General features: G+C 29.0%; 1 pseudogene across 1 annotated transcript in view; it reads right to left on the minus strand.

Moving 5' to 3' along the window:
- The window catches only part of LOC114303994 (prefoldin subunit 2 pseudogene), a 232,628-nt pseudogene that overhangs the window by 12,979 nt on the left and 194,596 nt on the right, over positions 1-25,053 (minus strand). The gene's annotated exons all lie outside the window — the stretch shown is intronic.

Below are 25,053 nucleotides of genomic sequence, written 5' to 3' on the forward strand. Positions count from 1 at the left end.
TGCGGTTTGCGGTTTGCGGTTTGTGCGGATACAATTTGCGGATGTGCAGGCGGTTGCGGGCGGTTTGCGATTTGAATTTTTTTCTTTAAAAATTAACATAAATATTGTTTAATTTTAACTTCACACACACTAAGACTGCCTACAGATTGAATGGAATTGTCACTTATGTCACCCATCGGTTTAACATCCATGATTTGCACTGTTTATATTTTGTAATATGAGAGCATTGTGTTGATCAAACATAAAAATCAGTTCAAAAAAAAGGTACTCTTTTTTTTTTTTTGGATAAATAAGTTTAAAAAAAAAGTACTTTGAATCATATAAATTATTAACCAAAGTGCAACTTAGGTAAGACTAGAAGTCAATTAGTTAAAACAAATACAGAACATATAATGGAAGTTCTAAATTCTTCCAAGTAAATGAATGGCCAGGTTTTTCTAAATATATATATATATATAGTGCGGGCTCGCAACCCGTCCGCAAACTGCAAAATTGAATTATTTTAAACTGCACTCTATCCTATTGTATTTGTGAAACCGCCCATACGTGTGCGGGTAGAGTCGGGTAGGACAGGTTGTGCGGGTCGAATAACCCTATACCCAGTCCTACCAACATGTATCAACTATCAAGTAATCATTTTGTGTTTAATTTATATGTTTGGTATTGGGTGATTCAAATAGTTAATTATTCAGCAGTCCTAAGTATCATACGATATTATTTATACGATATTTTCAAATTAAAAATAAAATAAAAAATTTATGAGTGAAATATATTGACTCGTCTTTATTAGATAGTTGAAAGGCAAAAATCCACTCAAACTCTATATAAATCTTAAATCGGAATAAAAATTTATAAAGAGAAATAAAAAATATAAAAAAAAAAAGGAAAAAGGGATTTTTCTTTTTTTTCCCCTTTTGCTTTTAAAAAAAAAAGAAGAAAAGAAAAAGTGCTTTTTTTAAGTTAAATTTTATTTTCTTGTTAATTTTTTTACTCAATTTAATATTATTTTTTATTTGTTAAAAATACCACAAACAATATTATATTATAGTCTAATAATTTTGTGGTTGAAGTTGAACAGCCCCACATGCATGCTATTCGTCTCTGTCGGCCGAGAGAGTCTGAAACTTGAGACTTCCTGATTTTGGCAATTAAAAAAAAAAATTAAACTCCGTTTGGTTTCCCTTAAGTCTTGTTTTTCATCTTCTAAAAAAGTTAAAAAGTCAAAAAATTACTATTCTCACTTCAAACTCAATCCATACTCAACTCATATTTCATAAAAAGTCAAAAAATAAACTTATTTAGAACATTCCAAACAACCCCTAGAATCACCTGTCAAAATACTTTTTAAAATTTATAATCAAATACATAACTTAAAATTATACAAACTTAATTCAAAAATTAATTTCAAAACTCATAACCCAACACACAACACAAAACTCAATTCAAAACTCTTTTGGTAATATAGTATTAAAGATTGGTTAGTAATGAGATCGTTAAATTATTTTTATAAAAAATCTAAAAAAGTAATTTCTATATTTAAAAAATATCTAAAACAAATATATATATATATATATATATATATATATATATATATATTTTCAAATAACAGGTTGCAATTTCAAAAAAAAAAAAAATCATTGTTCCGGTTAACCGGCCGAACGTCCGGAAACATATTCGGCGGACGACTAGGTAGACCCAATTCGCTCTTTTCAAAATTCAAATTTCAAAAACACCTTTTAAAACTCTTTTCAAAACTCATAACTAAATAAATTTTATTTTTTCAAGACTCAACTCACAATTCCACACTCATATTACAACTCCAAAAAAAGAATAACTTTTCCAAACTTAAACCAAACAAAACCTTAGTTCATTAGTTTATTAATTTATTTGAATTACATTATCTTTTTATTTTTTTACACGTTTCTTTATAAAAAAAAAAAAAAAAAAGTTAATAAATCAAAAACAAAAGTCACTTTCCAAAATAATCCTTAATTTACTGTGTTTTTTAATATTATTTACTCAGAAAAATTGGTTAAAATAGATCATATCTCCAATAATGTTATATATTTAAAAAAAATTAATTTATAGATCACATTTGTTGGGAATATATGTCTCACTAACTTTAAATTTAAACAGTATGTCTTACTTTTGGATAAATTTTGGAATAAAAATTTAGCATTTTATCACTAAAATTTTATACAATGCACATGAGCACTAAAACTAAGCTTGCCAGCAGTGCTGACTAAATACAATGCACATGATCACTCAAATTTTATCACTCAAATTGTAATCATAATCAATACTAGAAGATTTAGGTGGCTAGAATTCTTATAACTCACCAAAATTCGTATACAGTCAATTAGATTTTTTTAAATAAAATTATGTTTCATAATTACTTTAGCTTTGGAATTATTGCCAAGTGTGACTATTGATATTTAACTAATTTAAATTTTTCTTAAATAATTTATTTCATAGATACAAAAAAATAAATAATTTAAATTATCGAGATATACTCAGAATACAAAACTAGACCCTCCAATCTAGTCCCAATACCAACAAGTATTTTCCATGAGATTGGCATTTTTATGGTAAAAGCTGGATTATCAAGCAAGTCTAATAGGCCAACTATATTCAAGCTGGATTATCATGTGTTGTTGTCAATTAGATCAAAAGTAACATGATTTAGATTCAATTAATACAGACAAACAAAAAGTAAAATTATGGGCGCATTTGATGTTTTCATAAATTAGAAATTCATTCGGAAAATTTGTTTTTGAAAAAAAAAATTAAATCATTTAAGAGAAACTTTGAAGTTATTTTTTGAATTTTTAAATTTTGTTTTTTCCAATGATAAATATTTTCAATTTTTTAAAATTTTATTTTTGAAAACACAAAAAATTGAAAATGAAACAGTTGAGTCAATGGCCATTCTGACATCTCACACTGTTCATTGCTAGTGTTATTGTAACCACAAAAATGCTTGGAAACACTACAAAGAGTATTAGGAAGAACGCTAAGGAGTTGGTTCCTTCCATGATGTGATGTGATAGGTGCCTCTATTATTTTATTTTTTACATTTACAACTCATTAACACTATTAGTACTCTATTTTTTAGAGTTTTCAATGAGTTCTGTTGTAACCAACCTATTTATGGAGCTCAATCATTTGATATCATTATTATTATTATTATTTTTCTGAATTTATTATTAGCATTACTAACCTGATGGGATTCCAATTTCTTAGATCTATTATTGAAATTGTATTGACCTTGGTAGAGTTGTGAAAAAGTGATTATAAATTATAACTTAACAGATTATAATTTATAGATGTAAACATAAGTTGTTTATCTGTTTGGTGCAGCTGTGAGATTATGGATTTAAGCAGCAGAATAATGTTTGATTTATAAATTATAAAATAACTTTTTGCTGTGTAATTGTCTTTTTTGCCCTTACATAATATAAAAATGATTATTTTGTTATTTTTTTCAATTTTAATTTAAAAAAATTATTTCATTAATAAAAGTTAATATATTTAGTATCACAAAAATTATTATTTTCATTAATAGTATCAATTAGTATAAAATTATTTCATTTTTTCATTATAAATTAATTAGTATCAATACTTTTTTTTTTCTCCTTATTTTCCTTTTCTCTTCTTTCTTTTTCTTCTTCTCTTCTTTCTTTTTGTTAATTTTATTTAATTTATTAATTCATTACAATTAATATCCATGTATTTATATTATTGTTATTTTTTTCATTACAATTAATAATATAAAAATTGTATTTCTTTTTAATATCCATGTATTATTGTTATTTATAAGCTGTAAATTTGCACAATTCATTTCAATATTAATTGAAATATTTTTTTAAAAAAATTGTTTTTTGTTTCTCTTTTTTTTAAAAAAAAAAATTTATTTCAATATTATTGTTTTTCAACAATTGTTTAAATTTATTTCAATTTATTTATAACAATTGTTTTTTTAAAATTGTTTTTTATTTCTTTTTATATTTATTTCAATATTAACATAAGCTGTAAATTTATTTCAATATCATTTTTTTTCTCTTTTTTTAAAAAAAATTATTTCAATTTATTTCAATATTATTGTTTTTTAACAATTTTTTTAATTTATTTCAATTTATTTATAGCAATTGTTTTTTGTTAATTTGTTTTTTTATTTCTTTTTATATTTATTTCAATATTAACATAAGCTATAAATTTATTGCAATTTATTTCAATATTATTGTTTTTTTTTCTCTCAATTAATAAATTGTTTTTTTTCTCTTTTTTTTTTCTTTTATTTCATTACAATTTTGCAAAACCCTAGATCTGAATAGCCGGAGCCGCGCGGAGCGGGTGAAGAAGCCCTTTATCAGCTCACCACCACTAGAAACCCTCGATCGTCGCCATCATTATCACCATTTTCAGATCGTGATGTTGTTTCAGATCGTGTGTGAGAGAGAGAGAGAGAGAGAGAGAAGCTCAGCAATAGAAAACCCTAGCCACCGCCGACAGCTCTAGGGTTTGTCTCTGGTTCAAATTGCGATCGATCATGATGGGTGTGGTTAGGGTTGTCGATTACGAGCTCTGGTTTGTCACCGTTCGATTGTCACGCCGTCGATGGCGAGCTCTGGTTCATCGATAGCGAGTTACGAATTTGCCCTTCTGGTTTGTGAGAGAGGGAGAGAGAGAGAGAAAGAGTTTTGCCCCTCTACGATGGGAGGGTTTTGCCCCTCTGGTTAGGGTTTCAGATCACGAGAGAGAGAGAAAGAGAAGCAGAAATCACCCCGTCGCCGGAAATCGCCTCCATTTGCCGGAAATCACCTCTTTGGCTCGTGTGAGGGACAAAAACGAGTGTGTTTTGGTTTATATACATGACACACTTGTAATAATTTGAAATTGTGATGAGCATTGTAGTCATTTTATCCCTCACATCTCAGCTGTGCGCTTAAGCTGATTTTTGACTTATAAATTAAGCTTCTCCTCCCCCACTCAAAGAAAAAGTTAATTTTTGACTTACAAAAAGCTATAGAGCCTGTTTGACAGAACTTATTTCTAGCTTATTTCAGCTTTTAGCTTAATTTAAACTATTTTGATGTGTTTGCTTCAGTTTAACAATACAGGTTATAGCTTTTTATAACTCAAAAATCAACTTTTTCTTTGAGTGGGGGAGAAGAAGCTTAATTTATAAGTCAAAAATCAGCTTAAGTGCACATATGAGATGTGAGGGATAAAATAACTAAAATGCTCCTCACAATTTCAAATTATTACAAGTGTGTCATGAATATAAATCAAAACACACTCATTTTTGTCCCTCACACGAGCCAAAGAGGTGATTTCCGGCGAATGAAGGCGATTTCTGGCGACGGGGTGATTTTTGTTTCTCTCTCTCTCTTCGTTATCTCTTCTATCTCTCTCTTTCTCTCTCTCTCTCGTGATTTGAAACCCTAACCAGAAGGACAAAACCCTTTCGTTGTAGAGGGGCAAAACTCTATCTCTCTCACACACACACACATACACACACACAAACTAGAAGGGCAAATCCCTAGCTCGCCATCGATGAACTAGAGCTCAACATCGATAGCGTGACAATCAAACGGTGACGAACCAGAGCTCGCGATCGACAACCCTAACCACACCCATCATGATCGATCATGATCTGAACCAGAGACAAACCCTAGAGCTGCCGGCGGTGGCTAGGGTTTGCTATTGCTAAGCTCCTCTCTCTCTCTCTCTCTCTCTCTCTCTCACAATCTGAAACAACATCACGATATGAAAATGGTGATGATGATGATGGCGATCGAGGGTTTCTAGTGGTGGTGGAGGAGATGGATGAGCTGATAGAGGGCTTCTTCACCGGCTCCGACTATTCAAATATAGGGTTTTGCAAAATTGTAATGAATAAAAGAAAAAAAAAAAGAGAAAAAAAATAATTTATTAATTGAGAGGAAAAAAAACAATAATATTGAAATAAATTGAAATAAATTTACAGCTTATGTTAATATTGAAATAAATATAAAAAGAAATAAAAAAAACAAATTAACAAAAAACAATTGTTATAAATAAATTGAAATAAATTTAAAAAATTGTTAAAAAACAATAATATTGAAATAAATTGAAATAATTTTTTTAAAAAAAAGAGAAAAAAAAAATATTGAAATAAATTTACAGCTTATGTTAATATTGAAATAAATATAAAAAGAAATAAAAAACAATTTTAAAAAAACAATTGTTATAAATAAATTGAAATAAATTTAAACAATTGCTGAAAAACAGTAATATCGAAATAAATTGAAATAATTTTTTTTAAAAAAAAGAGAATCAAAAAACAATATTAAAAAAAATATTTCAATTAATATTTAAATGAATTGTGCAAATTTACTGCTTATAAATAACAATAATACATGGATATTAAAAAGAAATACAATTGTTATATTATTAATTGTAATGAAAAAAATAACAATAATATAAATACATGGATATTAATTGTAATGAATTAATAAGTTAAATAAAATTAACAAAAAGAAAGAAGAGAAGAAAAAAGGAAGAAAAAGAAAGAAGAGAAAGGAAAATAAAGAGAAAAAGAAAAAGAAAAAGAAAAAGAATGAAGAGAAAGGAAAAAAAAAAGTATTGATGCTAATTAATTTATAATGAAAAAATGAAATAATTTTATACCAATTGATCCTATTAATGAAAATAATAATTTTTGTAATACTAATTATATTAACTTTTATTAATGAAATAATTTTTTTAAAATTAAAATTGAAAAAAATAACAAAATAATCATTTTTATATCATATAAGGGTAAAAAAGACAATTATACAGCAAAACGTTATTTTGCAGCTTATCAACCAAACATTACTCTGCTGCTTAAATCCATAATCTCACAGTTGCACCAAACAGATTAACAGCTTATGTTTACAACTATAAGTTATAATCTGTTAAGTTATAATTTATAATCACTTTTCCACAGCTCTACCAAACAGGGCTATAATCTGTATTGTTAAGCTGAACCAAACACATCAAAATAGCTTAAATTAAGTTAAAAGCTGAAATAAGTTGGAAATAAGCCCTACCAAACAGGCCCATTGTAGCTGGTCTCGTTTGGCAACTTTTTACTTTAGTCAAAAAATTACTATAAATTATTATATTACTCTAATTTTTTACACATTTTTTCATAAAAAACTAAAAAAATATTAAAATATTATATTTCCAAACGAGGCCTTTGCCTTTTTTAATCAATTAATGTGTATAATGTAATATTTTGATTTTTTTAAATAATTGTTTTTTTATATTTTTTTTGTAATTAAAAAAGCACAAACCAAGCAAGTCTGAATATACATTATTTTCAAGAGACATTATATTGATAACTAGTTTTTTTGGGTTAATGGTGAGTAACAGAGAATTACAGTGAAGTAAAAGTTTAAATCTGATAATTTAATTATTGTAATTAAAAAAAATTAAATTAATTGATAAAAAATATAATTTCAACAATGATTGAGACTCCTTTTTTAAAACCCCACAACCCCTTTTGAGAAGTCTCAATCATTGTTATTAACTCACTTACATGTTTGTATTTCTTTTTTAATACTTGGCAAAGTTTCATGCCGGAAAGATGTGATTCAATTGAGTGGAAATCAAAATAAATTAATATATATATATATATATATATGTATGTATGAAGATGTGATTTTTTATTTTATATGAAGGCGTAATTTAATTGATTAAAAAAATTAATCCCAAATAGCTGTAATTTACCCGTACGGAATACTAACACAACTATTTTTTAAAAGAAGGTATCACGAAGCAGATGTTACTATTTTATAATAACAAATAAATATTGGGTAAATGAATATTTAATTGAAAGAAGTCTCTCACATCTATATCTATATCTATATCTATACCAAAAAACAAAAAACAAAAAAGAACGTAATTGTCATGTAAAGAGCCAAAAAAGATGTTGCCTTGTCTAGTCCCTAATCCTGATTATTCATTTCACCATCAATAGTTCTACTTTTGTTAGATATTTGTAGACAGTTCCCTCGGTGGCACACTTGGTGGTGGAGTGAAAAGCTTACCTTTCTTTCTTTGATTATTTTCACTTTAAGCAATTATTGATATCTCTTGTTTTTGAACTCCCATCATTCTCTTTAAATCTCAATCATTGATGATATACATACATAAATAAACCTCCTACATATATCAATTGTTGAGATTTAAAAAGAATTGTAAAAATTCTAAAAAAAAAATTCCAAACATTTCTCGTGAGCTAATTAAGTAAGGTTAAGTCATCAATTTCTTGTTTTAGTAAAACACCCTTCAATTTTTAATTTTTTTTTATTGTTTTTTTACATTAGAATGCAATGAAAGTTGCAATAATTGGCAACTACCCGAACCATCTGAATCAATGACAAATCAAGTCAAATACGATAAAAACAAACATTGTGAAAGCTAAAAGAAATCAACCACAAAATTATGTATAATGTGGGAAAAACAGTACTCGAATTATCATCATCATATGCAGCTTAGAGCCGCTAAGATTTTCTTTTATTATTTAGTCCGGTTTAATTTACCTGCATTTTAACTAATTCTTAGATCTTAAAATTAATGGTCAGACAAATTTTTTGACTAATTTTTGGATTTTGAAATTAATAATCAGACAAATTTTCAGTGGCTATTTGAGGTGACTCAAACTCGTAACTGTAAATCAAATCCACAAATCTTTGCCGATCGGCCAACCCTTTGGGATCCTTGGATCTGCAATTTAAAATTTGAATTATTTTTAGGTTTATTTTTGTATTTAGTGATTTTTTTTTAAAAAAAAAATAGTTAAAATAATTTATTTTTAAAAAATTTGACAAATTTTGAAAAGAAAAATCAGCAAAGACAAAAAAAAAAAAACTAATTTTTATAGATTTTTTCAATAAAATTAAATTCATATTTGTCTTTGGTTAATTTTTAATTTTTATGGTCATCTAGTTTAGTTAAATCAAAAAATAAAATAAAATAAAATAAAAACAAATGACATAACTTTTTAAAATATTTTCTAAAATAAAAAAAGGTCTTATTAGAAAGTGCCTTTCTAGCACAAGAAAAAGACAAATACAGTGAAGAAGAAAAAAAAAAGAAACACTTTTTTTTATTGAAATCAAAACACCTTTTAACTTTTCACTCAGCACACTTTTTACCCTAATTCTGATACTAAACAATGTCTCAAGGAGTGTCCCTGTTGTTAGCATTTGTCAATTAAAGATAAGTCAATTCATAAACTGATGCTAAAGAGGATATTTTGGCTAATTTTGAAAAGTAAATTAAAAATTAATTTTTTTAACTTTTTAAATTTTTTTAAATGTGTAAAAAAATAAAAAAGTAGTATAATAAAAAAAAATTAAAAAATTAACTTTTAATCCCCGATGCCAAAATTTGGACTAATGTTAGGTATTGTATAGCAAATGTTATTTTATTTATGTTATAATTATCTTATTTGTATTGTATGACTTCTCTCTCTACAATATCATTTCAACCTCAACTCACATTTCATATTTTTTTCATAAAAATTTTAAAAAGTACACTAATTTAGCGCTTTTCAAATAACTCTTTAGGCCATGTTTATTTAGCGAATTAGGTTGGATGAGATTGCTAGTGAAACCATTGTTAATGTGAGAATTGTTAGTAAGAAGATTAAATAAAAGTGTACTATTTTGATGGTAGTATGGGAGATAGTTAGTGATAGAATTGTTAAATTATTTTTATATAAAATAAATAAATAAATTATTTCTATATTTAAAAAAACAAAAACAAATATTAAGACAAATAGGTGCATTTGGTTAAAAGAAAAATATTTTTTTTTATATAAAATAAACTCAATTCATTCACTATTTTTTTAATCCCACCAATAATTCGAAAAAGTTAATTACTAAGAAAGATTACTAAGCCCTTCACACTAGCAATCCTCCTTCCCAAATCAACAAAAACAAACCGTAGATGGGATCCACAACCATATTAATCTAGTTCGGCCACCCACATTGGTAAACAAACATGACTTTAGTGTGTTAATTAACTGTTTTTTTGTTTACAAATTTAGAGAGAGATTTGAAAATGAAATGAGAAAATACAAATAAAATATAAATAAAATATAATTATATCTTAAATGACTCCAAATTTATGAATTAAACTTTAACATTAGTCCAAGACAAGAATACATGTACATCACACATAATTGACCAACGATGGAACTATAAAATTAACAAAAATATTTTAGAACTTTAATAAAAGAGTTTTAGCCTCCGTTTGGGAAGTGGGTTGGCTTTTTAGCTTTTTGGCTTTTTTGGCTATTTTAGCCTGGGCTAAAAAGCTTGGTTTGGGAAGGGCTTTTTGGCTTTTTGACTTTTTGGCTTTTTTTTGTGAGAGAAGAGTGTAATGATTATGGGTTGGATGTGATGTTTTGTTTGTTGTGGCTAAAATAGCCTGTTTTGTCTTTTTGGCTATTTTAGCCCCAACCCACTTGCCAGTTCTAATTGAAAATAAGCTCTATTATGATAGTGATATTTGTGTTTTTTTTTTTTTTTTTTAATATCATTAGAGTTTCTTTATTTAAAGAGATGTAGATTGTTGTTGTAGAGGGACAAAAAAAAAAAATCTGAAATAAGTTAATTTTTTTAATTTTTAACTGAACCTGAAATAAGTTTGGGAGCAAAGATTCACCATTACCTGTCGCATTTGATGGCGATTGACAACACATTGCTATACATGGTGATTGTACTTTTTTTGGAACTGTGGTGATTGTACTTTTTTTTTTTTTTTTTTTTTTTTTTTTGAACAACGTGAAGATTGTGACGATGCCAGTAGGGAAAGGAAAAATAAGATTGAAAGCTCTGCACAAAGTTTTAAAAAGTCCTAGGACATATTACATATATCCCTTAGATTTGATTAAATTATAAATATTTTTTTAAAATTTTTAAAATTATATTTTATTTTTTAAAGTTTATATTTTTATTATAATTTATTTCATAAGGTTTTAGGCCTAGTTTGAAAAGACTAAATAAGTACTCTTTTTGACTTTTTATGAAATATGGGTTGAGTTTGGGTTGGGTTTGAAGTGATGTGTTAGAGAGGTGATCTGACTTAAATAAGATGATGTGACTTAAATAGGATAGTGACTTTTTGACTTTTTGTCTTTTTTCAATCATGCCAAACTTGGTCTAAATTTTATAACAAATTACTTCTTAATTTGTTATGCAAATATAACATTTAAGGAAGAATTTGTAATTTTTCAAAACTCAAGGATATTTGTAATTTAGCCAAATCTTGAGAGGGGTATATGTAATTGGCCCAAAGTTTTAATAGCGTATAAGGGGTTGTTTGGGATGTCTTAAATAAGTGTATTTTTTGTATTTTTGAACTAAAAAGTTGAGAAAAAAAATATGAATGTTTGGGTTAACTTTTTAAATTTTTATGAAAAAATGTGTATTAAAAAATTATATAAATAAGTGTGTAGGAGAAGATAGGGAATGAGGCCGTAAGTATTGGCAGTGGAGTCTGCCGGGTGAGTAGATGAGAAAATATTGTCTCATTCTCAAACTTTGATTGGATGGTGTTGTTTGGTCCGTGAGGGCCCACCACGGGTCCCATTTTTCTAATCGGAACCGTTCAATGTGGAGAACTCGTCGAGTACTATATGCTTATTAAAAATCACATTGATTGGATATCGATAGCTATCTGATTGTGTTAGTTTTTTTTTTTTGTTAACTGTTAACTATAACATCATCCATTTTTATACGAAACTGATTTGATCATGTAGTTAACGATATCCGATAGATGTGATTTTTTACAGGCATATAGTACTAGACGAGTTCTACATATTCAATGATACAGATAAACAAAACGGGACCCATGGTGGGCCCTCACGGGCCCAACTTCACCATCCAAACTCTTGAATATACACAATAATTTTTTTTGTCTCTGTCACTGACTAATTCATCACGTCAGTACCAATCTTGGGCCATCTACTTTATATGTATTAATATTTCTATATTAATTTTTAATATTTTTTTGGTGAATAGTGATAACTTTTTGAGTAACTTTTTGAGTAACTTTTTGACTTTTTCTAAGGTTGCCAAACCAGCCCTAAGTCTCATAATAATAATGTTTGTGTCTTATTTTGTTTTTGGGTAAATTAGATTATATCTCTTGAAGTTTATGTTTATTATAGTTTTCTCCCATATTTTTTAGAAATTATATCCCCTCCCTGAGGTTTAAAATTTTATAACAATTTCTCCCATCACCGTAATAATCATCATACATAAAATTAAACTAACAGGAGGTCAGGGTATTTTTCCAAATGTAAGAGAGGAAACTGTAATAAATATAAACCTCAGGGAGTCTTAGTGTAATTTATACTTTGTTTTTTGTTCAATTTTTATTGCCAAGTTGTTTGAGCTCTGTTTAGAACTTCCAAATTAAATGGGTGAATCATTTTTAGTGCAGAAAACCCTTAAGTGATCTTTGAGTTATCATATCATATCATAACATATTATATTATATTATATTATATTATATCATACATGTTACCCAATAGATAACCTAAGAGGGGGATAAATTATATTTTTATAAATAAAATAATAATATCCTAGTAAAAATTATGATTAACATAATGGATAAATATAGTTAATGAAATAAAAATAATTAAAATAAGTGTTCTAGCAAATATGTCAATCAATGATTTTAGCACAACAAAAATATAAAATATAGCTATGACAATTTAAATAAAACAAAGAGATAAGGGAGACAGAGGCAGACAAATATGTAGTGGTTCGGCTTCAATTCGGCCTACGTCCACTCCTCAAACTTCACTTGAGATTTTCTAATATTATCTAGCTTCACAGGGTGCTAGCAACCTCTTCACAGATAGAGCAATCCTCTACTGATTTTACACAGACTTTCTAAGTCTAAAAAAACACTAAGAGTACTGCACTCTTACAGGATTGAAAAGAAGGTGTTTTTGCTTTCACAAATAGCTACAAGAATTATCTCTCAAAAATAGATATAAAAATGAGACTCTGATTTTTCTGTAATCCTCACACAGGAAAGATGGGTTTAAAACTATACAACTTAGTGTATAATTTCTGAGAAAGGATGTAAACAAAAATTGAAGAACACTTCTCAGAAAATTTTTCAGAGAATAGATGAGAGTGATTTTAGATCAAAGAATATTTTTCTGATTTCTGTAACTTGTTTGTAGTTGCTATTTATTGTTCATATCAGAGGCTTTGGTATATAGAATGAAACTTATAGCCGTTTATAGCCGTTGTAGTCATTTGAATATCTTCCACTCAATCATTACTAATTGAATATCTTCTACTTCAACTTTTTGAACTTTTTGAACTGCTGCTGTGCTGGGCTGTCTGAATCTCGGTTTTTGGGCTATTTAAACTCCTGATTTAATCAAATATTAAATACATTCTAACAACATTTAGGATAAAGGTTTAGGTGAGAAAAAATGAGACAAAATGAATTTTGATTCTATTTTTCTCTTTCAAATAAATTAAAACATAATTAAATAAATTATCAAAATAAATCGTGATTCTATTTTTCTCTTCTAAATAAATTAAAACCTAAATTAAATAAATCATCAAAATAAATTGTGATTCTATTTTTTTCTTCCAAATAAATTAAAACATGATTAAACAAATCATCAAAATAAATAAGTCTAACAATCTCTCCCTTTTTGATGATGGCACACAATGATGTTTTGATTTGTTTTAGGAGTAAGAAAAGCTCTCCCTTAAGTCATGCTCCCTGAATTTATTTCTAAATACATAGGTTAGTACATGTGTAATAAATAAGCTTTAATCAGAGATATGATATGAGATTAAGATATCAAACTATAAATACATAACATCATAATATATAACATCATAAGTTTCTCCTCCTGTGGTATTATCAAAAGGAAATCATGGCTTAGATTCGGGAGGAGGAGGAGGAGGAGGAGGAGGAGGAGGAGGAGGAGGAGGAGGAAAATGATAGGGATAAATGATATCAAATCAAAACAGAGATATACATATATATATATATATATATATATATATATGTATGTATATATATGTTTGCGTCAGCCAACCGACAAAAGCGAGACGGGTCAATCAACTATCTCGATTCTCTCTCCCGCTTGTCTTCTTCTCTTCCGTCCTCTTCTTCTTAATCACTCGCTTCTCATTCTTCTTCCTCAGTCGCTTGCATCCCTTTCTACGTTGTCTTGAGAGAGATAGAGCAGAGAGACTGAGCAGAGCAGAAAGTCTGCCAAAAACGACCCTCCTTTCGATTACATCTCTCCTGTCGACCACATGGCCTCGCCCCGTTCCCTCATTCTCTTTCTGGACCTGGATGACCCCTCAAGCGTTGCTGGACCGAGTGCCCCGACACCAACTCTTCCCAACCTTCCTATGATGTCGATTGAGAAAATAATGGCAGTGTAATCAGATATTGAAGCCAATCATTTCACACTGACGTCTTGTATGAAGATGGTGACTGCAATCACAAAATTGGCACATCGACTGCAGAACAGAACAGATGAGCTCCACCAGGTCAACGCCCAACTCTCTCTGCTCCAGTGCATGTACAAGGATGCGTGAGCAGAGATTTGTGCACTAAAGGCCGAAAATAAAGAGCTGAAACGAAAGACTACCTCCATGGCCCGATTTGGAGCAACATCGTTCTTGGCTTTGATAGTCAGCGGGGAGTTCTCGCTCTCGACGAAAGCACAGGGGCAGGGCCTTCAAGAGCCTCCCAAAGTGATAAAAAGAGGAAGAAAACGATAGAAGAGGCGAATAAGTGAGATTGGTGTATGGCCGTAAACAAAAAAATAAAGGTTTTTTTTTTTTGTTTTTTTTTGTTTATGTAAATATTTTTATTTTGATCGGCGTATAACCGAAAAAAAAAATGAAGGATTTTTTTTTTTGTGTAAATATTTATATTTTGATTTGTTTTTGTTTTTATGTTTAAGTATTGAAAAATGAAATTTAAAAAACAGAAAATAAAAAAATAAGAAAATTAAGTCCAAATAAAAAATAATAATGAGAAAGAAAAAAAATGAAAAAGAAATTAAGTCTGATAGCAAAATAAATTAAATTAAAATAAAATAATACCAGTAGAAATTAAACTTAATGGGACGTTGGTGTTGGTGGAATGGTAATGCAAAAGAAAAATACCATGAGGGTTTTAAAAAAAAATCAATGTATGCAAAGTTAATTTTATCTCAAGATGCAGAACTCAAAAAAAAATTACACAATTAAGAATAGCAAACTGTTAAGGAGAATAAATGTATGAAAGACTTGAGAGTATTCAACTGATATAAATGTTTCTATATCAATGTAGCAATACACATATATCATTTTAACAAAAATTCAAGTTTTACAGTCATAACAAAACTTTTTAAGTAGAAATCGACATTCCAAGCTCGCCACGAATAAAATTGAAGCGATCCTCGCTTAGGGGTTTTGTGAAAATATTCGCCAATTGGTTGTCGGTATTTACAAATTCAAGTACAATATCCCATTTTTGAAAATAATCTCTTAAAAAATGATGTCAAATTTCGATATGTTTTGTTCTTGAGTGTTGAACCGGATTTTTGCTTAAATTGATGGCACTAGTATTATCACATTTAATAGGGATATGATCATAATACAAATCAAAGTCCTTCAATTGTTGTTTCATCCAAAGTATTTGGGCACAACAACTTCCGGAAGCTATATATTCAGCTTCGGTCGTTAATAAAGCAACATAATTTTACTTTTTGCTAAACCAAGATACTAATGAGTTACCAAGGAAGTCATAAGTGCCACTGGTGCTTTTTCTATCAAGTTTACATTCGGCAAAGTCGGCATCCAAGTGACTAATTAAGTCAAAAGCCACATCTCTAGGATAAAACAGTCTCAAATTTTGAGTGCCCACAAGATATCTAAAAATTCTTTTAACAGCACTAAGATGTGATTCCTTAGGATTTGATTGATATGTAGCACACAGACAAATACTAAACATAATATCGGGTTTACTTGCGGTTAAACAAAGAAGCGAGCCGATCATATCTTGATATTTTGTTTGATCAATAGACTTATCGTTTTCATCATTGTCTAACTTAATGAATGTGCTCATAGGAGTTCCAGCTATTTTTTAGTCATATATACCAAATTTTTTGAGTAGTTCTTTTGTATACTTAGCTTGGTTGATAAAAATTCTTTCCTTACATTGTTTGATTTGAAGTCCAAGGAAATAATTTAGCTCCCCCATTATGCTCATCTCAAACTCACCTTGCATACACGTAGCAAATTCTTTACACAAGGTTTCATTAGTAGCACCAAATATGATATCATCCACATATATTTGCACAATAAGTAAATCATCATTTTTAGTTTTAACAAAAAGTGTTGTGTCAATCGTTCCTCTAGAAAAATTATTTTCAATCAAAAATTTACTCAATCATTCATATGATGCACGAGGTGCTTGTTTCAAACCATATAAAGCTTTTGATAGTTTAAAAATATGATTTGGAAAAACATAATCTTCAAAACTTGGGGGTTATTTAACATAAACTTCCTCATTTATAAAATCATTAGAAAGACACTTTTTACATCCATTTGATAAAGTTTGATATCTCTAAAACATGCAAATGTAAGTAACATGCGAATGGCTTCTAATCTAGCAACCGGAGCAAAGGTTTCATCGAAATCAATACCTTCTTCTTGATCGTATCCTTGTGCAACAAGTCTAGCCTTGTTTCTTATAATTGTGCTGGGTTCATCAAGCTTGTTTCGAAAGATTCATTTGGTACCGATAATGGTATGATCTTTAGGTTTTGGCACAAGTTCCCGCACTTTATTTCTCTCAAATTAGTTAAGCTCTTCATGCATAGCTATCATCCAATGTTCATCGAATTTGGCTTCTTGAAAGTTTTTAGGCTCAATTTGTGAGAGAAAAGCCAAGTTACTACAAATGTTTCTAAGTGAAAAGCGAGTTTCAATCAGTGTGTTTGGTTTGAGTTTTCTGAATTAAGTTTTTTGAAAACTGAATTTTTTGGTTTTCGTATTTTTTTGTTTTTAGTGAATATTTTTTAAATTTTAAACATTTTTTTTTACTTTTTTAGATGTACCTTACTTAGATGTATCTAAAAAGTAAAAAAAAATGTAAAAAAATATTTTAAAAAATTAAGAAATACATAAAAATACAAAAAATATACTGAATTCTAGTATTTTTTTTTGTATTTATGGTATTTAGTGAATTTTTAAAAGATTTTTTTTACAATTTTTTTACTTTTTAGGTGTATTTATGTTAGGTGTGTCTAAAAAGTAAAAAATTTTCATAAAATATTAAAAAAATTCAGTAATTATAAAAAAACACGGAAAATAAGAAAGTAGAATTTTTTGAAAACTGTTTTTAGAAAAATAGAACCAAACATAGTGAATACCTTTTGTAGGGTCACCTAGGATTAAATCCTCAGAGTGATTATGAGCAAACTTCCATTCTCTTGGTAAATCATCATTGTTTCCTCCTTCTTGAGATTGAAGAATAGGTTGTTCAATCTCTTTGTTCAACTTACATGGTTGGTTCTCTTCTTTGTAGATACTTGAATCTTCCATATTTAGTTCCAAATCTATATTATCACTAACAATTTGCTTTTGAGCAGAGATGTTAGTTTCATCAAATGCCACATGTATAGATTCTTCCACAACAAAAATTCTTTTATTAAAAACATGATAAGCTTCGCTAGTTAAAGAATAGTCAAGAAAAATTAGTTTATCAAATTTTGAATCACAACAAAAGTTCTTTTATTAAAAACACGATAAGCTTTGCTAGTCAAAGAATAGTCAAGAAAAATTACTTTATCAAATTTTGAATCAAATTTACCTAAGTTATCCTTACCATTATTATGCACAAAATATTTACAACAAAAAACATGCAAGTGACTAATGTTGGGCTTTCTATCATGCCAAAGTTCATAAGGAGTCTTTTTGAGAATAGGTCTAATTAATGCACGATTTAAAATATGGCATGCGATGTGAATGGCTTCGGCCCAAAAATATTTAGGAAGATTATTTTCGCAAAATATTGTTCTACTCATCTCTTCTAAAGTTCTATTCTTCCTTTCTACTACACCATTTTGTTGAGGGGTTTTAGGTGCTGAAAAATTATGTCCAATACCATGCTCATCACAAAATAATTCAAATTTCTCATTTTCAAGTTCTCTACCATGGTCGGTTCGAATATTAGTAATAAGAAAGCCTTTTTCATTTTGAATTCTACGACAGAATTTTGTGAAAGAAGAAAATATTTCAACTTTGTGTGCTAAAAACATAACCCATGTAAATCTTGAATAATCATCAACAATAACAAGACAATAATGTTTACCACCTAGACTAGATGTCCTTGAGGGACCAAATAAATCCATATGCAGTAGTTGTAAAGATCTAGTTGTGGAAATGTGAGATTTTGATTTGAACGATGTTTGAGTTTGTTTTCCTTATTGACAAGCACTACAAAGATGATTTTTTTCAAATTTAATTTTTGGAAGTTCAATGACCAAATCATTTCTCAAAAGTTTAGCAATTAAATCCATATGAGCATGACTAAGTCTTCTATGTCATAACCAACTATTTTTATTATTAACATATAGACATTTAACATCATTAGCATAGAGATCATTGAGATGAAAAATATAAACATTATCGTATCGATTACCAACGAATAAAGCTTTACGATTGTTTGTGCTTTCAATTGTGCAATGTGATTTATCAAAAATAACTCAATTACCTTTATCACATAATTGACTAATAAGTAGATTATGCTTAAGTCCATCAACAAGTAAAACATTTTCAATAGAAGGATTCGGAGAAATACCGATGCTACCAATACTGATGATTTTTCCTTTCTTGTTGTCTCCAAAAGTAACAAAGCCTCCATCTTTGGATGACAGTGTAGTAAAGAAGGATTTATCTCCGGTCATGTGTCTGGAACATCCACTATCAAGGTACCACTTCCCTTCTTTAGCTTTGGACTTAAGGCAAACCTACAAGATAACGATCAAGTGTTGGTTTTTATTACCCATTGTTTCTTGGGTCCTTCTTGGTTAGTTTTGTTAGATCCCTTAATAATCCAAATCTTTTTAATTCTCATATTTATATTATTTTTGAATGGACAAAAAGATATATAATGACATTTCTTTCTACAATAATAACAAGTAATATGAGGATGAGTCACGAGGTGCCTTTTCAAAAATTATATTGAGATTCTTTTGTTTTTTAATATAGTCATATCTAATGCCCGCTTTATCGAAAACACATCTTTAATTTTCAAGAAGCATGTTGAGATTATTTCTACCTTTTACAAAATTTTCAAGTGTTTTTGTTAAATCATCAATATTATTTTTTAAAATAGTTTTCTCATTAGAGATAGTATCAAAATCATTTTTCAAAACAATTTTTTTATTTCTTTAATTCTTCTACATTAATAAATAAAGATGCAACAGATTTCTTCAACACATTATTTTTGGCACAAACTTCTCTAAATTCATCTTGTAGTTCATGGAATGCACTTTCAAGTTCTTTATAAAGAGTAGTTACCTCATCTTGAGTAAAGTCTTCATCTTCAAAAGCCATGAGACATAAGTTGGCTACTTTATTTTCAATTTCATCACTTAAGCTTTCATCTTCACTTTCTCCCCAAGCTGCTACCATGGCCTTTTTGTTTCTTTTGTAGTCTTTTCCATGATTCTTCAATTTTGGTAAATCCATCTTCATATGTCCAGGATTTTTACACTCATAGCAAATAATAGGCTCTTTTTGGTTATCTTTGTTGTATTGTTTCTTGAAAGGTCTTCTTCCTCCATAATTATTTTTCTTGAAGTGCTTTTTGAGATTTCTACTAAACATGGCATAGCTTTCATCCTCACTAGAGTTTTCATGTTCTTCTTCATTTGATGAGATTTTGAATGCAATTTCACTTTTTTTTTGTTTTGTTTTTAATATCCTCATGTCCTTTTATGGTGATCTCATGAGTCATAAGGGAACCTAAAAGCTCATCTAATCCAAGTGTAGAGAAATTTTTGGCTTCTATAATGGCCGTGACCTTTGCTTCCCAATTCTTTGGTAAATACTTAAGAATTTTTCTATAGCGACCCCGGTCTTTTCCCATTTGATTATTGTATCCGGACTTAGGTTCCGTAGATTCTGTCATTGTATAATTGGTGTTGTTGTCCTTTATTTTCTCTTTTGGAATTATAGGATGTGTTGGGCAGGTTTGTTTCAGGTTGGTTGGGTTTAGAAACCAAGTGTTGCTGTCCAGGTTTTTGGTGTTTCGCTCGAGCGAGGCGTTGGTCGCTCGAGCGAGATGTCGTTTTGGTTCTTTGCTCGAGCTGGGGTTTGGGTCGCTCGAGCGAGAGTTGGCGTCCTGTATGGACCTGTAGCTTTGCATTCTTGGCTCGAGCGAGCTTTTCTTCGTTCGAGCGAGTTAGTTCATCTTTCGCTCGAGCTATAGTTTCTTCGCTCGAGCGTGTGTCTGTTTACAGACCTGAGGGTTTGAGTTCTTCGTTCGATCGAGCTTTCTTTCGCTCGAGCGAGATTTTGGGTTGTTGGCTCGAGCAAGGCTTCCTTGGCTCGAGCGTAGTTTCTCTGTGTCTGGTCGCTCGAGCGACCAAGTCTTCGCTCGAGCGAGCCTGTCCAGTATTTATTTACAGTAGCGGGTTTTGATCAGTCCTTTTCATCTTCTTTTTGATTCCAAACCCTAGGTCCGACTTCTCTCTCTCCCTACTCACCTTCTCTCTTAGATTTGATCCATTTAGGGAGTGTTTCTACCCTAGATCCTTCATTAAAAAGATAGAGTGAGGCAAGGGCTTCCATTTAATCTGAGCATTTGGCGATTTGGAGCACTTTGGTATTTGGGCACTCATCTCTTTCTGCACCATTTGAGTTGTTTTCTTTGAGGTAGGGATTTCCTACTCCATTTTATAGGTTTTGTTCTAAGTTTTGGTATTTTAACATGTTGGGGATACTTTGGTAAATTTTGGGAAAAACCCTAGTTGTATTATTGAATTAATTTGTATAAGTAATTCAAGGAATTGGGAAAAGAGGGTTAAATTCATGGAATTGGGGAATTCATTGATTAAATGGCGTAACTGGGTAATTGGTATCATTTGTCTATTGAATTATTGATATAGTTATTTTCAGTTTAGAAATAACTGATTTGGGCTATCGGTGGAGGATAGTCGTGATTGTTGTAGACATTGCATGTGGATTAGGAATAACCGAAACTAATCATATTGGTTAAGTCATTAATTTTGACTATGGAATTGATACAGAAAATACGTGTATTGATTGAGCATTGCATTTGCATACATTGTTTTGTGTGTGGGAGGAGATAGGGGATGTACTCCACGGTTTAGGGGAAGATAGGGGATGGACCTCTAAACCGGATTTTGTTTGGGAGGAGATAGGGGATGGACTCCATTAGCATCACTTTTATGTGTGCTTATTTATATAGAAGTGTTTTATTGATACAGCACTAAAATGTGTATCAATCTGGAAGTATGAAGTGTTTGATTTGAGCTTGAGTCTCATTTGTTTGTTGATATTGGAAGGATGTGAATATTATATATGTGATTCACTGTTGTAAGTTTGGCCAGGTTCTGAGCCATGTTGATAAAATTGGAAAGTAAAACGTATCTTAGACAATAGTGTCATGAGACTGTAAAATGAAGTAATTGATTATCTTGGTTAACCATCTGTTGAATGCTATTGCTTTATTCATTGCTTATATGTGGTTTAGTATATTTCTACTGGGCTGTGGCTCACCCTTTATGGGAACATCATTTTCAGGTTCAGGTGATAAACTACCTCCAAGGACTTAGTTTGGGAGGGTTTGGCTTCTGGGTTGAAGAAGACTACTTTTAGTTAATTGTCTTTAATTATTAGTACATGTAAACATTCAAGCTTTGGGCTTTTTCTTGTATTGAGTTACCAAGTGTTGGCTTGGAAAGATGTAAGCCTGTAGGGCATTTTATTCGATGATACATGTAATACTTTATTTGGTAATACTCTGATGAATGAATTAATAAATTGTCTTCTTTAAATAATGCTTGTCAATGATATATAATGGGTTAATTTTGAGGGCGTTACATTTTCTCACCAACTCATTGTTAGTATAAATTTTGCCAAGAGATTTCAAAGAGTTTACAATTTTAATAAATCTAGTAAACATACTTGAAATAGATTCATCAAAATTCATTTTAAACAACTCATAACTACGAACAAGTATATTAATACGAAATTCCTTTACTTGATTTGTACTTTCATACGTTACCTCAAGTTTGTCCCAAATTTCTTTTGCTAAATCACAACTTGAAATTCTATTATATTCCTTAGAGTCTAATCCATAAACAAGGGTGAGTTTGGCTTTAGCATTGGCTTGCAATAATTTATTATCACTCTCATCACATTCATTTTCAGTTTTAGGTACAATAATATTGTCTACTAATTTAGTAGGGATTTTTGGATCTTTGGTGACAATAATCCACATGGCATAATCAGTGGCTTGTAGGTATAGGGTCATCTTATCCTTCCAATGACTATAGTTGTTTCCGTCAAACAATGGTGGCCTATTTGTGGCTTGTCCTTCAGCTAAGGTTGTCATGGATCAAAACTCCAGATGGTTAAATCTAAAACAAGAGTTTAGACTCTGATACCAATTGTTACCCGAAAGACAACCTAAGAGGGGGGTAAATTAGGTTTTTACAAATAACAATATCCTAATAAAAATTATAACTAGCACAATAGATAAATATAGTTAATGAAATAAAAATAATTAAAACAAGTGTTCTAACAACTATATCAATTAATGATTTTAACATAATAAAAATATGAAATATAGTTATGGCAATTTAAATAAAATAAAGAGATAAAGGAGAGAGAGACAAACAAATTTATAGTGGTTCGACTTCAACTCAGCCTACATCCACTCATCAAGCTTCACTTAAGATTTTCCACTATTCTCTAGCTTCACAAGGTGCTAGCAACCTTTTCACGGAAGGAGCAACCCTCCACGGATTTTGCACAGACTTTCTAAGTCCAAAAAAACACTGAGAATACTAAAATCTTACAGGATTGAAAAGAAGGTGTTTTTGCTTTCACAAAAAGTTATAAGAATTATATCTCAAAGATAGATATAAAAATGAGACTCTGATTTTTCGATAATCCTCACACAGGAAAGATGGGCTTAAAGCTATACGACTTAGTGTATAATTTCTGAGAGAGGATGTAAACAAAAATTGAAGAACACTTCTCAGGAATTTTTTTAGAGAATAGATGAGAGTAATTTTAGATCAAAGAATATTTTCTGGTTTCGGTAACTTATTTGTAGTTGATATCTCTTGTTCACATCAGAGGCTTTGGTATATATAATGAAACTTATAGTCGTTTATAGCCATTGTAGTCATTTGAATATCTTCCACTCTTTCATTACTAATTTGAATATCTTCCACTTCAACCTTTAGAACTGCTGCTGTGCTGGACTATTTAAACCTCTATTTTTGAGCTGTTTGAACTCCTAATTTAATCAAATATTAAATACATTCTAACAACATTTAGGATAAACGTTTATGTGAGAAATAATGGGACAAAATAAATTTTGATTCTATTTTTCTCTTTCAAATAAATCATCAAAATAACTTTTGATTATATTTTTCTCTTCCAAATAAATTAAAACATAATTAAATAAATTATCAAAATAAATTGTGATTCTATTTTTCTCTTTCAAAATAAATTAAAACGTAATTAAATAAATCATCAAAATAAATTGTGATTCTATTTTTTTCTTTCAGATAAATTAAAACATAATTAAACAAATCATTAAAATAAATAAGTCTAACAATATATATATATATATATATATATATATATATATGTAAAAGTAATATTTTTTTGGGATAAATTACAAATATACTTTTGAGATTTGTTCAACATACAGATTGCTCCTATAGTTTGAAAAATTACAAGTACTCCCTTCTTAGAATGTTTCATTTAACAGAATTAACTACGAAAATGAAATTCATAATTGCCCTACTATACATTAATAAAATTACTTAAATTATTAATTGAAACCTATTTTTAACATCATTAAAAATATTAATTGACTTGATGATTTATTAATAAAATGGCGTGATTTGTTATGAAATTAGAAATCTCAGATGGTGGAATGTAATTTTTAAAACTAGATGAAGCGATTCGTATTTTAATCAAATCTCAGGGGTGTATTTGTAATTTACCTTTTATTTTTTATGTGACACGTTTTAAAATTTTATTTAAAAAAAAAATAAATTATAGCAACATATTTTTTTATTTACATATAAAATTTTACATAAATTTAATTTCAATTATAATAACCAATTTTATATGAATTTTATTTAAAAAATATTTATTTTCTATATATTTTCCATTATGTATTTAGTTTTACGACAATGCTAGGTAGCTCAAATTTTTGTGGCTCAAATGGCTCAAATCTGTCAAAACGACGTCGTTTTGACAGATTTTGAGTGTAAAACGGCGTCGTTTTGACAGATTTGAGCCATTTGAGCCACAAAAATTTGAGCTACCAAACATTTTCCTTAGTTTTATCGTTGTTAGATTTATTTTATATAATTGATATTTTAATTTAATTATTATGATATTTGAAAAAAATTATTTCGACATATAAATAAATAAAATAAAATGTGATTAATTATGTACATCGCACGGATCAAATTATTTTTTTATTTTTTTAATTTTTTTATCTGTCTTATTGATATCTTAAATATGTATGAATAATTCAAAAAGAATATTAAAGAAAAAATCATTACTCTACGTAATTAATTTATGTATTTTTTTTCTTAATCCAATCCTAACGTATTTATATTTCATGTTTTAAATAAATTTTGTATAGTTCTATTTCAACATATTTTTATTTTCAAATAAATATAAAAATAAAAATAAATAATTAGAATCATTTTTAATTTTATATATATATATTTTTTTAGAGAGA

The sequence above is a fragment of the Camellia sinensis genome, chromosome 6, assembly GCF_055761805.1.
Source record: "Camellia sinensis isolate YWXY chromosome 6, ASM5576180v1, whole genome shotgun sequence".
NCBI classification, from domain to species: Eukaryota; Viridiplantae; Streptophyta; class Magnoliopsida; order Ericales; family Theaceae; genus Camellia; species Camellia sinensis.